This window comes from Myodes glareolus, chromosome 14 (genome assembly GCF_982192425.1).
Source record: "Myodes glareolus chromosome 14, mMyoGla1.1, whole genome shotgun sequence".
Taxonomy (NCBI): domain Eukaryota; kingdom Metazoa; phylum Chordata; class Mammalia; order Rodentia; family Cricetidae; genus Myodes; species Myodes glareolus.
The window spans coordinates 65,720,927-65,736,352 of NC_142039.1; positions in this window are offsets into that span (position 1 = coordinate 65,720,927).

Sequence of the window (15,426 nt, forward strand, 5' to 3'; positions counted from 1 at the left end):
GATTTAGGTGTCTATGAGACAAATGTTAGCACCCCCCATTAGTTCCCAAGGCCTCTGGTCTCAGAGAGTTAGGGCTTAGGAAAAAAATGGGATATTTATAGTTTTGGTTGGTTCGTTTGTTTGGTTTTAGGGTTTTTTTAAACATATTTATTTATCTCTGTGTGACTGAGTTTGTGTGGGACTTTATCTTTAAAAGCCATGATACATGACTCTGACTTTGATTAGAGTAAGAAAGTCCTTCTTACCCCTAAATTGAGGGCCTAGAAACTCAGTGGCATCTGCTACTTTCATATTTTACATGACTTACTGTAGAGAGCTGCGTAGTGCCGCGCCTTAAAGATGGCACTGGTTTGCCGCCTTCCACCTCCCTGATGGTGAGTGCTCTTGGTTGTAAACAACTCCATATATGGCTAATGCTAAGGATCTGGCTTGCTTCCACGTTTCTGGACCTATCTGCATTTCCCACGTGGCTTGCTGGGGTTGGCTACCCAGAGGTTATTTAAGCTGTGGGCTGACTTTGCTCGGGGCAAGAGGTCAGAAGATTGTTCAAGGTTCCTGAATAAACTGCAGTGAGAAGAGTCAAGTGTTGCATCTTCCTTGCTGGTCAAGGTGGACGCAACAACTTATTATCACCTTAATCCTGGCAATCTGTCTTGGGTTATACAGGCACTGTGGATCTCTATAGATAGGTAGAGTGAGTCTTACATCTATAGCTACCACTATGGGACATCCTTCAAAACTGCAACTGCTTCTTCCTGGGGAAAGGTTTTGTGATCTTGTTTTCCCACGAAACAGAATAAAAAAGATGTTCCCAATCATAGCCCCTGGGTCATCACGGTCTGTTTTCCATCAAGGAAGAAAGAGGATCAGGCCACTAATAAGAGCTACCTAGGAACTGAATCATCCCAAAGAAACCCTTGCAGACCAAATGAGCAATACCTTCATATTTATTTCTGGTCTGTGGTTCAGTGGAGGCTTTGAAAAGGATTATTCCATTTCATTCTATACATGAGAAAATATTATTCTTGACATTTCTCATCACTGTGACAAACTGTCTCACAGAAGTAGCTGGAGGGGGCAGGGATCTACTTTGGATTATGGCTTCAGTCCTGGCATGTGCAGTGGAGATTTACACATCCTGGAGGATCAGATGCAGAGAGCTTATGCTAGAAATAAAACTAAGGTATAATCCTTTGCCCATCCTCCGTGACTCACCTCCTCCAGCAATGCCCCTTGTTTCATAGATTCTAAAACCAATCCAGACAATGTCAGCATTCAGAGACCAAGTGTTGACACACATGAGAATGTTAGGAACATTTCATATTTGAACTATAACATTCCACCCTTCTTGTGTACTCAGGGCCATCTTTCACTCAATCCAACTTTCAAAGTTTCCATTGTCTTAACAATCCAATAATATTCAAAACTCCAGTGGTACCTCTGATACTTAAGGTAGACTCCTACCTGCAAGCCCTTGAAAACTCCCAAACAACTTATATACTTCTAATAAAACAATGGTAGAGGAAATATTTGCATTTCAAAAGGGAGAAAAAAACATAGCAAGGAAAAATTGCACCAAACCATAACCAAAGCCACACAGGAAAAATATTAAAGCCTATAGTTCCATGTTGAGTAGCTAGGGCTAATCGTGGATTCTTCCAAGCTCCAATCATTTTAGTAATTTTGTCTCTATGGTTCAGTTTCCTGAAGCACATGTGACCTCTCTATTTATCCAGCTTCCCTGGGTTCTTACAGCTGTCTTTGACAGACATGGCATGCTTCTGTCATCATCTGTACTCTGATGTGTCCACTGCAACTCAAACATCACCTCCACAGCTTCACATCTAGCTCACTGTGGTAGCTTTATATGATTTGGTTATCAGGGTAATGCTGGCTGCTTCAAGAATATTGATGTTGGCTCATCAGTAAAGGCTTGATAGAATGTGGCAGGTAATCCGTCCATTTCTAGGCTTTTCTTTCATGGGGAAAGCTTACAGTACTATTTTAATCTCATTTTGCTTTGGATCTGTTGAAGTTGTTTATGTCTTCCTAATCAAATTTCAGTAGGTTATATGTGACTGAGAATTTGTGCATTTATTCTAGAATTTCTACTTTTTTTTTTAGAACAAAAGTTTTCAAGAGATTTTCTAGATTTAACTGGAACCTGAAGCAATGTTCCAATTTTTTTTATTTCTAACTGTATTAATTTGGGTTCACCCCCCCCTCCCTCCCAGCTCCTCTCTTTCTTAGTTTTGCTAGAGCTTTGTCGATCTCATTTACCTTTTCAAAAGGTTGTACTCTCGTTTCCTTGATTTTCTGATTTTAATATTTATCTTCTGTTTTATTCAAAAACCCACTGCTTACTCAAGAATGTATTGCTCAGTCTGGAAGTTTTTCAAATTTTTATGGTTTCATTTGCTATTGATTTCTAGTGTTATTCTAATATATGATCTAAAAAAGAAGAATAAATTGTTTCAGTGTATGACCTAGTCTGTTTTTAAAAAAAATCCATAGGCTTCTGGGATGAATGTATATTTGAAATCTGTGCCTGGTATGTGACATTCCAATAACTTCATTACGTATTAATTATTGTGAGAGAGCATCATCTGTACTAGGTACTGCTGTGTTGCTTGTGCTGTCTTCCTAATCCTCACACCAGTGTTACAAAGCAACATCGTTATCCTTTCTCTTTATTTTAAGGACAGTGAAGCACAGAGAAATTAAATAACTTGTTCAAAGTCAGAGATCTGGCAGTAGAAGAATAGGCAGTTAGTCGTGATCATCATTTTGTTTTTGTGACCAGGATGTTTTCAGGAAAATGCTGAGAGTGCTCTTTCAGGGAGTCGCTGCACCTCTGCTACATCCCTAAGTATTTCCTTTATACCTCCATCATACCACTCCCTTTCTCACATGGTTAGATAGTTAGACACAAGTTTCTCCATCCCAGCATTCCTAAAGTACTTAGTTCATCACCGACGTATGCAAAGTAAATGTCAGAGAGTTTATAGAAATGAGAGAATGGATAAACTAATGAATATCATCACCACGAGGCTCATGTTCATTGTCAATTGGAGTGAATTTGAAATCACCAAAGAGACATATATCTGGGTATGTCTGTGCTGACATTTCTACAGAGGTTTAACAGAGGCAGGAATGACCCACCCTGAATGTGAGGGCTACCACCCCATTGGCTGTTAGTCTACCCTCAAGCAAACTAGAAAGAGGCAATTGTGAGCTGAGAACCAGCATTTGCCTCTGCTTCCTGGCTGTGCATGCAAACGTGACCATCTGCCCCACGATCCTGCACAACAACCCAGGCTGCTCTGGCCATCACTTGGCATCCTGATGGATTGTGCCACAAACCGTAAACCAAAATCAACTTCCTTCCTTAAATTCATAGTCTGATTATAGGTGGCATCTTTCATGCTAGATCAGCTCTTTAAGGAGCCCCAGGACGAGATGGCTTTGCCTCCCTCCCAGTTACTCTGTTGAACCATCAGGTTGAGCTTTGAGCATACATAATACCTTTTCCCTTCCAGACAACATTCCTATCACTCACGCATCCCCGTAGCTCACGACTGCCAAGGGGGTGAGGAGAGGGCATGGCACTTTAAGTCTCATTGGTGGCCTATTGGCTCTCTCAGATTTGAGCTGGTAGTCAGTGCTTTCTTGGCTGTGTACCCCCTTGGCCATGCTGGATCCATTATCCAGGGTCTCTTATAGTACCGTGCATACTACCATACTGCCATAGCAGAAACAATCGGTCACACTCTTTTTATATGGCAGAGCATGGCCAATGTGTTTTATTTTATGACATTTGAGTTCATTGGTTACTAATGGGTTGGGACTAATAATCACTGTGATCTGAAGAAGATAATAAATGTACCACCCCCAACAAACAGACAGGCCAAACAATACAAGAGTGTTTGCATCCATTTCAGGACCTTAACTAGCTATAGAAGACCACCTTCCCTTCCAAAAGCCCTTGTTATTGATAGTGACATCATCTGTTTGGGAATGATGGAGGTCTCTAATCTATAATAACAACTCGTTGGAAGGAGTGCCATATACGTGACTACATTGCTGACTGCTGCAGAGTTCTTTGCTGCATGCTGTCAGGTGTATCCGTATCTTGCAGTTCAATGCTCCATCTCTAACCCTATAGTCTCTTAGGTGCTTTCAGTCTCTCCTCCCCATGAAGGGGCACTGTTTCCTGAACCTTGGGAAACTGATGTTACCCACGGCCAGCCAGCATTCCCAGTAGCTTTCGCAAGCAGAGGATCAGGAGACCAGCTCCACAGCTGCCACCCGCATGCTCGCCCATATGTGCAGCACAAGCAAACCCGTCAGTAACACTGAGAGTAAACTCTGTGCTTTCTTTTCATTCCGCTTAACACCACACGGGTCAGGGAGAAGCCCTGGATGCTTTCAAAACTGTACTTCTAATTTCCAAGCCAAGCTGTGTGGGTACCCATTGGAGACAACTCTTCTCTCATGGTCTGCTTTGAATAAACAATAGGGCTCTGTGTGATATCACTTCTCAACCAGATTCTAGCATTGAAGTGCTGGCTCGCCATGGTTACTCCCATGCTAAGCCAGTCACTCCTTTTCCTTCCCCCTTGGCTACATTCCTGCTTACTTGGCAGCGCCTCCTTCTCGTTTGAACTTTTGGCCTCTTTTAATCTCCACCAAATTTTTGTCTGAAAGAACCTTTCTCGAACACCTTTTGTTGTTCGGAGTTTCTTTCTCATGTGAGAAGGAGCGCGGGGAACTAGTGACTGGAAAACACTCAGCCGCCTGTCTTCCTCCTCTGAGGCCAGCAATGACAGGCTGTTCTGTGTACGGTATTTCTCTCATTTCTTTTTTAAATTAAGGAAGCACAAGACACAAGCTGTTTGCTGAAAACAAAACGTTTGCCATCCAAAGACCACACACACACTTGCATAGGTCCGTGGGGCTTCATGCTCATCCGTCGCCAGTCCCTTTTCTCTCCATTGGGGAAAAAGCTCTCTTGAGATGCAGCTTAGATCAAAAGCCAAGCCAATGCAGCTTTGTTCCCTAGCGGCTTCCCACCCTAGTCACAGCTTACAGAGCTCCTCCAGGACCTCAACAGCCACACGACCAACTTCCATTCCAAAGAAGAACTACCATTTCAGCTCCTCCTCCCATTTCAAAGTTGAACAATCTACCGCCCATGTAGAAAGGGTGGCCGTTTATTCAGAACTTCATAATTGGTACTGTCTCTTCCCTGAATCCTTTCCCTCAGGTTGAACTCAGAGCCACTCTGTTCCGTTTTCCCCTCCTCCTGATGCTGTGACTAAGCACTGTCAGCATCCTTTCTGGGACGCAAATCTGTCATCTCCTTCCACCTTCTGTTCCTGAGCCTGCCACATACCCGGGGGAGATTGCAACTTCCAGATTCACCAACAAGCAACCTGATAACTTAATCCAGTCTGGAATCTCTTCTAGAACCAATCCTGAAAATTCTTCTCCATCCTTCCTGGAGTATTCCAGACCTTCCCTATTGTTTGTTTCCCTTCAATTTTAATCATAGCCCCTATCTCTCAGTCTTTCCCCTTCTATTGAACGCAGAAGAGGGGCTTCTCAGCATCAGCTACCACTTCTGCTGAATAGGCCTCGTTCACACCCTGGTGCACACTCAGATACCCTCATCCAGTATGGGAAGGAAAAACTTCCTCTTTTTCAAGCCAATCCTCACGTGGTGTGAGTTGAGAGATGGCAGTCCCTGCTGGAGAAGGACTGGGCTTTGTGTTTTCAGCACCATCTCAGCCTTCGCTCTTAGCTAATTTCTACTCTGCTTTCAAATATGCTTCAGTCGTTACAAAACGGAAAACCTCCAAGCAAATTGACTTGTTCCATATGCCGCTCTAACTACATCCGGCTTCTTTCCAACCTTATCACTCACTCCACTCTGCAATTGTTTGCCTGGACTTTTGTACCACTACCTCCCTCCCCTTTAGCTTTCTTCTCTCTTGCTTTCAACAAGCCTGCTTTGCCACCCTATTGGGGTATTTCTTGTCCTCTCCCCTCCCCTCCTCTCCTCACCTCACCACCTTCCCTTCCCTCATCCTTCTTCCTCTCTCTCTCTCTCTCTCTCTCTCTCTCTCTCTCTCTCTTTCCCTCCCTCCCTCCCTCCTCCCCTCCACTGCTGGAAATCAAACCCAGGACCTAGCACACGCCAGGAAAGTGCTCACAAAGCTACACTATCATCCAACAGAACTTTCCTGGCAAAATTATCCCCGAATGCACCGACGTTTTCTTTCCCCTTCAGCCTCCGTGTCTCCTCTTTCACAGATGTCCTACTTTCCATAGAACTCATTTCTGGTTCTTGCATTCTACGAATTTCCCTCTTTTCTTTTCCTGTCTGTTGTTTTCTTATTGGTGTCTCCTCTCAAGCCTCAAACCTACACTCAGTTGTTTTTCACAGGCACCCCTATAACTCCAGTGTAACAGGATGAATTGAGCTTCTCTTATTATCTGGGGCTTGTTCCCACAACCTTCAAACCAAAGGATACTAGGTAGTTGTTAAGGCTCTCATGGTTGCTGAAATTAAGGAACACCTCTATTGAGCTGCTAATATAATTATTGCTGTTTGATCATGTGGGGCTTGTAACCAGAGCTTTGTACATACTAGGCCAGTGCTCTAGCACTGAGATGTACCAGGACTAACTTGCACTGAGCCAGCATTATCCTCCCTGAGCGTCATTGTCCCCATGACTTAGCCTGCTCTTTAGCGCCACCTAGATTTCCTAATGATCAGAAACCAAAGGACCAAAATCCTGGCTTACCAACACTTCCAGATGGCTTCTTCAGCTCCTGAGTCTGAATTTGCACATGGTTCTCAGCTGGGACTGGTAAGACTATTGAGCATCAACCCTGTCAATAAGTGTTCCTATGCTTCAAAAAGCAATTGTTAGGATGTTCCTACAACTGACTGAACTGGAATTTCTTTCCCTTAAATGGACTATCTCTCCAATCTTCACATAAATACAAGAATCCTTGGTAAGGGATCCTCATTGTGGGAAGAGAATAATCTCTGTATGAACAAGAGATGCTGGGTGGAGACTTGACCATAAAGAAAGGGAGAGAGGGCTCTCCCCGCCTATCTAAGTAGAGGAAACTCTATGGAGCCTTTTGCCAGTATTTTGAATATATTCAGAGACAAAAACTCTCTCAACAGATACTTCCAAGCTCCAGAAGTTTTAGCCTTAGTGCATTGGTATTTAATAAGAGAGGCCTGGGGAGCACTTGACATTTAGGAGGGATTTATGGGCATACCCTGAAGGTTTGACAGTGTTCTTAAAAATAGATACCAGTTTCTGCTGCCAAAGTGGAAAAACAGCAGAGAATCTGGTAAGAGCTGCCTTCCATTGCAGGACAGGGAACAGAAAGCATGGCTGTGCTGGAACTCCCAATTGCCTAGTTTAAAAGTGAGGCAGGAGTTTCCTTTAACCCAAACAAGCTTGAACTTCATGCTGAGCTTTATGGGACCATGCTATAAAGGGGCTATGGGCACAGAGATCCTTACAGAGAGCATCATCGCTGCAGACTAGGGCAGAAGGGGTGTCTGTCACTCTAGGCCGCGTGGAGAGTGTCATCACCATGTCCTGTGAGAGTGACCTCACCTGGAAAATTTTCAGTGAACTCTGTGAAGATGCTAGCACAAACTCACGACGTGGGTGGGGACAGAGAGGAAGGAGGGAAAGAGAAGGGAAAGAGAAGGGAAGGGGGAGGGGAGGGGAGAAGAGGAAGAGCAGGAAGGAGGGGAAGGCGGGGGGGGGGGGGCAAAGTACCAGAGCAGCCCTCAGAAGCTTATCATGATGGCTGACCCACTGCCTGCTTCCTGATGACCGAGACACAACTAGAAAGGCAGCAGTTAATGGCAAGCACGAAGGCGTGGGGAGGAATCCTCAAGGCTGACGTTATCACCCTTCCTCTACTGCAGACTCAGCGCCATCGGTCTGGCCTGCACTGTGCTGAGAAAAGACACTCAGATCAAGCTAGATGAGATTGGAATTTTGATCTCACTTTGCTTAGAAACATGACTTCTTTAAAGTGTTACACGGATCTAAAATTTCTCAAAATTGTAGATCACAGGGAAAGTATGGATTCAACTCAGAAACTCTGAAGGGAATGGGAGTGGGAGGCGTGTAATGCCGGAAGTCAGAAAAACATGATTTTTTTCTGCCTATAACTAATCCATAGCCAGTCATACAGGATTTTAGTGTCCACATTGCTGGCATACCTTTCCTAGTAACTGCTGTTTTGTTTTTTGTTTGTTTGTTTTGTTTTTTTAAGACTCTTCCAGTTGCCAATGACAGAATCTTTACTTAAGTATGACAACAGAGTCAGCAGAACAGAGAACAGGGAATGTTTTAGATTCAAGGATGATCTAGGATTTATATTAATATTACCAAGACCTGGCTTTCTCACTTGAAATCCATTTTTCTCTGTTTGGCTTAATTTGGTGAGACAGACGTTCTCAATTGTAAGCAAAATGTGCTGTACCATTGCATAAACACACACACACACACACACAGAGAGAGAGAGAGAGAGAGAGAGAGAGAGAGAGAGAGAGAGAGAGAGAGAGAGAGAATAGTACTAGACTGCCATTTGGTTCCCTAACTAGCCATTGGATTCCATCTTAAGGCCAGACCTCATGCTACCCTTAGGTGGTGGGATGTGTATTTGTATGACCATTGTATTGGTTAATTTTCATATTACTGTGATGAAATTCCTGAGAAAAACAGCTTAGTGAGGAAAAGGTTCATGTAGGCCCACAGTTAAGAAAGAGACTGTCCATCATGACTAGACGGCATAGTGGCAGGAGTGTGAGGGGGCCAGTCACAATGGCCAGTCAGAAAGCAGAGAGGAGACAGGAAGTGTGGCCTAGGGTCTTGTCTTCAGTGACCCACCCCCAGTAAGGCTCCACCTGTTCAAAGGTTCTACAACTTTCCAAACATAGTGAGCCTCTGGGGCATTTTATATCCTAATCACCATAACTATCTTCATGGTCGGAGAGGTGAACTAGACTCACATGAACCAAGTGAAATGAAAAAATATTAGGGATAAATATTAAGATAAATGTTAAGGTTATTGATTTAGTTCAATGGTAGAGTACTTGACTAGCATGCATGAAGTCCTTTGTTCAGTTCCCAGCACAAACATTTGAGGCGGGGATTGAAAAGTTAACAGAAACCTATTAGCAGATCCTCATTGCCAGTCTTTTCCAGGATAACACTGCCTATTTTTTTTCTTCCAGCAACCTCAATTTTTCCTTTATATATTTTGGAGTTCTCCAATAAGGTTCCAGTAATAACCATGTTACTATTATAAAATATCCTCATTTATCTGTGATGACATTTTCCGGATTTAAAATCCACTTTGTCTGATATCAATACAGCTAAAGAGAAGGGAAAGAGGGCCTGGAGAGATGCTTCAACAGGTAAAGGGTCTTTCCAAGGAATCCTGACAACTTAAGTTTAATCCACATAAAAAGGTGACTATGCTTGAGAGCATCAGGGACCTTAAAATCCTAAGATAAGAGGAAAGGTTGGGATCGGAGAGTCATCCGGAAATTCACAGTCTAGCCTGAAATAGCACCTAGCAGCAGACACAAGAAGAAAGACCCTGCATTCATAAGTCAACAGGCGTATGGACAAAACTAACTCCCTACCAAAGTCCTCTGGTGTTCACCCACGTGCATGCACCAGCACAAACACATGCACAAAATAATAACTGCAAGCAAAATTTAGGAAAAAAAGTAGAGTGAGGAGTTGAGGCCAAGTGACTGATGGACACGTTTACGAAAGGTTACTGAACAAATTTTGTGATTTGGAGTTTCATTGACCGGACTGGGAAAGGAAAAAAAAGAATAGACATGAACTGAGAAATAAGAAGATGAGTTTGTTGTAGAATACTGTAAGCATAAAAAACTGGGAGAGAATCAAGAAATTTTGGTGTCTGTGCTGAAATATATTGCCATCTAATTATTTCGAATATTACTCCAGTTCGAATTCAACTTAGTGGGACAAAGAAATATTCTACTAACTTAACATTCTTTAAATCATAACAGTTTAACTCAAGCTAAATACTTAGAGATGAAAGAGCTGAGTTAGAAACTCAGTTATTGTTGGTTTATTTTTTGTTCATTTGTTTTTCTAGAACCAAAAGTCCAATTGCTTCAAACAGATATCCAACCCTATGAATTGAGTTACCTTTGGAAAGATGAGCTGACAGGTGATGCCATAGGTGAATCTGGTAAGCTTACTTTAACTACATGGTATATTTAAATAAACACATCACTTGTGTATCTACAGAAAAAGGAAAATAAGACTGATTATGCTGTACGCTGTGGCAGAAATTTGAATGTATTGTTTGGAAGACACACTTTAATTTCAGATATTAGAAATTACAACAAATAACATATTTCGCCAACTCAATTAAATGCTAGTCAAGGCATGGCTTTAGAAAGCAGAAGCACCTGAGAGTTCTTCTCCCCCCCCCCAGTATTCAACGCCTTATAAATAAAATGAACACTAGATATCTTAACTACACAGCTGTACAGACACAAAAGTCAGCCAGCTTAGAAACTAGACAGACTGGTATAGTCCAGGGCTAGCCTTTCATAATTCTATGCATTGATGTTAATGTTCAAAAAAGAAGCCCAGGAGACTGTTTGTCATCATCAAATGACAAATGCCTCCTTCTTATGTTAGAGAAAGCTCATTTATCTTAACAAGAAAAAAGTTACTCTAATTTTCCTACAGGCAGAAGCCTGAATCCTCGCATCTATCCCTAGCGCATGGAGGGTTGGCTTAGAAAAGGAGACTTGATTTCAGTTTTAACAGACAAAGAAATCTAAGGGGATGTAGGAATGCTGTCTTAGGGTTATTATTGCTGTGATAAAACACCCAACCAAAGCAATTAGGGAGAAAAGGGTTTATTCTGCTTACACTTCCACATCACTGTTCATCAGGACAAAAAACTCAGGCAAGGCTGAAACCTTTAAGCGGGAGCCAATGCAGAGGCTATGGAGGGATGCTATGTACTGGCTTGCTCGTCATGGCTTTCTCTACCTATTTTCTTATAGAACCCAGGACAAGCCCAGAGATGGCACCACCCACAGTGGGCAGGGCCCTGCCCATCAATCACTAATTAAGAAAATGTCCTACAGGCTTGCTTACAGCCTGATCTTAAGGAGACATTTCCTTTACTTTTTTTCCTTTTTAATAAATTGATTGACTTGTTTGTTTGTTTGTTTTACATCCTGGCCATAATTTTCTCTCCCTCATCTCCTCCCAGTCACTCCTTCCATTCCCCCTCTGTTCTCCTTCTCCAATCTTCTCCTCTGTTTCTGTTTAGGAAAGGGCAGTTTTCCCACCGGTATTAAAAAAACAAAACAAAAAACAAACAAAAAAACATGGCATATCAAATTACAATAAGACTAAACATCTCCCCGCGTATTAAGGCTGGGTAAGGCAACCCACTATGGGGAATATGATCACAAAAGCCTGTAAAAGAATCAGAGACAGTCCCTGTTCCCACTGTTAGGAGTCCCAAAGAGGACCAAGCTACATAACTGTAACATATATGCAGAATTGGTGGGTCAGTGCCATGCAGGCTCCTTGGTTGTTGGTTCAGTCTCTGTGAGCCCTATGAGCCCAGGTTAGTTGATTCTATGGGTTTTCTTGTGGTGTCCTTGACCTCTCTGGCTCCTACACTCTTTTCTTCTTCTTCTCTTCTGCAGGATCCCCTGAGGTCTGCCTAATGTTTGGCTGTGGGTCTGCATCTGTTTCCATCAGTTTCTGGATGATGACTCTCTGATGACAATTAGGCTAGGCACTAATCTTGTCACAGGAGATGGTCAGTTCAGGCTAAATATCTGATATTGCTAAGAATCTAAACTGGGATCTGCCTTGTGGATTCTTGGGAGATTCGCTTGCATCAGATTTTTACCCAACCCTGAAATGTCACCCCTTTTAAGTACTCCACCTTTCCATCACCCCCACCCGAAGTCCCCCTACTCCCCAGCCTCACAACCTGGTGCTCATGTTCCCATCCCTGCCTGCTCTCAGTCCACTCATGAAATCTCTTTTATTTCCCCTTTCCAGGAAGAGCTGTATGTACCCCCTATGAACCCTTGTTACCTAGCCTCTCTGGGACTGTGGATTGTAGCACAGTTATCCTTTACTTTATAGTTAATGTCCACTTATGAATGAGTACATACCATGTTTGTCTTTCTTGGTCTGGTTTACCTCACTCAGAATGATTTTTTTCTAGTTCTATTCATTTGCCTTCAAATTTCCTAGCGTCCTTGTTTTTAACATTTGAGTAATGTTCCATTGTGTAAAGGTACCACATTTTCTTTACCCATTCCTCGATTAGATCTCAACATAAATCAAGACACATTGAATCTGATAAAAGAGAAAGTGGGCAATAATCTCGAACTCATTGGTACAGGAGACAACTTCCTGAAGAGAACATCAATAGCCCAGGCACTAAGATTGACAATTAATAAATGGGACCTCATGTAAGTGAAAAGCTTCATTAAGGCAAAGAACTATCAATATGACAAAACAGCAACCTGCAGAATGGGAAAAGATCTTCACCAACCCCACATCTTACAAAAGGCTGATTTCCAAAATATATAAACAACTCAAGAAACTAGGTATCAACAAACCAAATAACCCAATTAAAAAATACAGGGTACAGATTTAAAAAGAGAATTCTTACCAGAAGAATCTCAAATGGCTGAGAAACACTTAAGGTCTTCAACACCCTTAATCATCAGGGAAATATAAATCAAAATGACTCTTGAGGTCCCATCTTACACCAGTCAGAATGGCTAAGATCAAAAACACAAGCAAAAGCTAATGCTGGAGAGGCTGTGGAGCAACTCCTCCATTGTTGGTGCGAGTGCAAACTTGGACAGCCACTTTGGAAGTCCTTGTGGCCGTTTCTCAGAAAACTGGGACTCAACCTACCACAAGACCTAGCTACACTGCTCTTGAGCATATACTCAAAGAATATTCAATCATACCACAAGAACGCTTGTTCAAGTATGTTTATAGCAGCTTTATTTTTAATAGCCAGAACCTGGAAACAATTTAGATGGAGACATTTTCTTAATTGAGGTTCCCTCCTCTCAGCTGACTTTAGCTTGTTTCAAGTTAACATAGAATTAGCCAATGCAGAGACCCAATAGCATGTGTGTCTAGTTGTTGTTGGTTTTCTTCCGTTACGTGGAAACCTTTCCTTCAGTCAAAGCTCATTTTGCAGCATTGGGTATTGAATACTTCAGAAAAAGTGAATTAACTTTGCCATAAGTGTATCAGATTCTGAAGCCACGAGGACAATTTTAGAATTGATTTTCTTTGCTAGAATTTAGCTTCCTCACTCCACCATGTGGTGTTTTGCTTTGCTTTAAAAGTCATTTATTCCCCTTCTCCTCTCTTCATTTTCTCCTGCCTTTAACATTGCAATTGAAAGACTCCTCCTCAACTCCTCCATAGCACATGCTCCCCTGCTACCTGGAGCCCTCCGCCCTCTCTCATTACTTAGATAATAACAAAAGCATCTTCATTTTCTCTGGAACTCATGCAGAAGATACATTTTAAGCTCAACTAAATAATTATCCTCCTACTTTGTATTTCTTACTAAGCGTGGGGAGGGGAAATTCTGATTGACTGAGAAATCACCAGGTTTTGTCACCAGAAACCTTTACATGAAACTTTCTTTATGCTCTTCTTTCTCCAGCTTTTTGTCTCTTATGTGGGAAGTAGCAAAAGGAGGGGAGTTTGTGGGCTGTCTTAGAAAATGCCACCAGAGAAATGAAAGTACATCTAATTGGGCTAGTCATTGCCAATGCATTCAGTACATAACTGAAATACCAAAGAGAACCACAGAACATGAGGGGTGTGTGGTTATCTCCCAGCAAGTCACCAACTCTGCCAAGAGACATGTTAGGTCTCCTCGGAAGTGCTTACAGTACAGGAAATGCCTAAGGACGGTCAGGGATTGGCTGCTAAGAAAGGCCTCCACGGGGCACAGAAAGACAATGTCTTTCTCAGCAAAGCCACATTTCAGCATGTTTGTGACTTTGGTTTTGCAGAAAACACTGTTTAGAATAAGGGAGAGGAAGCCAAGATCTTGATTGGAGAAAATGCTTCTGACAAAGACCTCATGAAAGCTAATGGACTGGTCCTGATTATAAATCCTCACATACGTGGAAAAACACACAAGTTATACTACAGGTATAGTACTCTATTTATAAAGTACTCTATTTATACCTGTAGTTACTTATAAAGATATATACATGTTATAATATAGTAATAAAACAATATGACCTTGTTGTAAGATCCAAACATGTATGTTAGTAGAATAGAATAGAGGACACAGATATAAGGTCATACAACTACAACCACCAGGCTTATTTTTTTTTAGAAGGATGCTACATGGGAGAAAAGCAAGCTTCTTTTCGAAATGGTGCTGAGAAAATGGATGTCTACACACAGAAGGATAGAGCTAGATCCTTACCTCTTACTTAGAATGATAACTCCAAATGGAGCGCGGACCTGGACAAAATGTGAAACTCTAAAGTTTCTGGAAGAAGAGATCAGGAGTATGTTATGAGACAGAGATGTAGGTAAAAGTTTTTAAAACAGGACTCCAGTCATTCGGGGAATAAAGCCAAGCCTGTGATATGGGAGTGATGGATGTAAAAGTGTCTATAGAGAAGGAAGTGGTCTCTTGAGTGAAGGAGTGGCTTACAATGAAATAATATTTGCCAGCTAGACATCTGATAAAGAATTGATGTTGAGAATATACAGATAACTAAAAAAAACATAAATAAATCAAACAATCCCACTTTTTAAAAATGGTGATGTAACTGAATAGAGAGTTCTCAAAAGAAAACACATTATGGGCTAATAAACATTTTCAGGTGTTCGTCATCATTAGCTGTCAGAGATATGCCAGTAAAACTGTCTTTGAATTCTATCTCATGCTAGTCAGAATGGCTATCATCAAGAAAAAAAAAACACCAAATACTGGTGAGGATCTGGGGAAAGGGCAAGGCTTTTCTGCTGTGGCTGGGAGGGAGGCTTCTTAAAATGTTAGGACTAAAACTATAGCTCTACGCTCTATCACAATAATTAGGAAATGGTTTCAGCCTAGATATCAGTCAGATGATGAGTGGATGATGGAAATGAGGTGCATGCTGTTTAGCATAAGAGGAAACATAAATTAGGAAAATGAAAGGAACTAGAAAATACATAAAGCAGGGTAAGCCACTCCCACAAAGACAAATGGCTCATGGTCCCTCTCTTATGTTGATCTTAGGTCCAAAGTTTAGGTTTCTGCGATTAAATTGCACTGTCAGCCAAGTGCAGAAAATAAAACAAA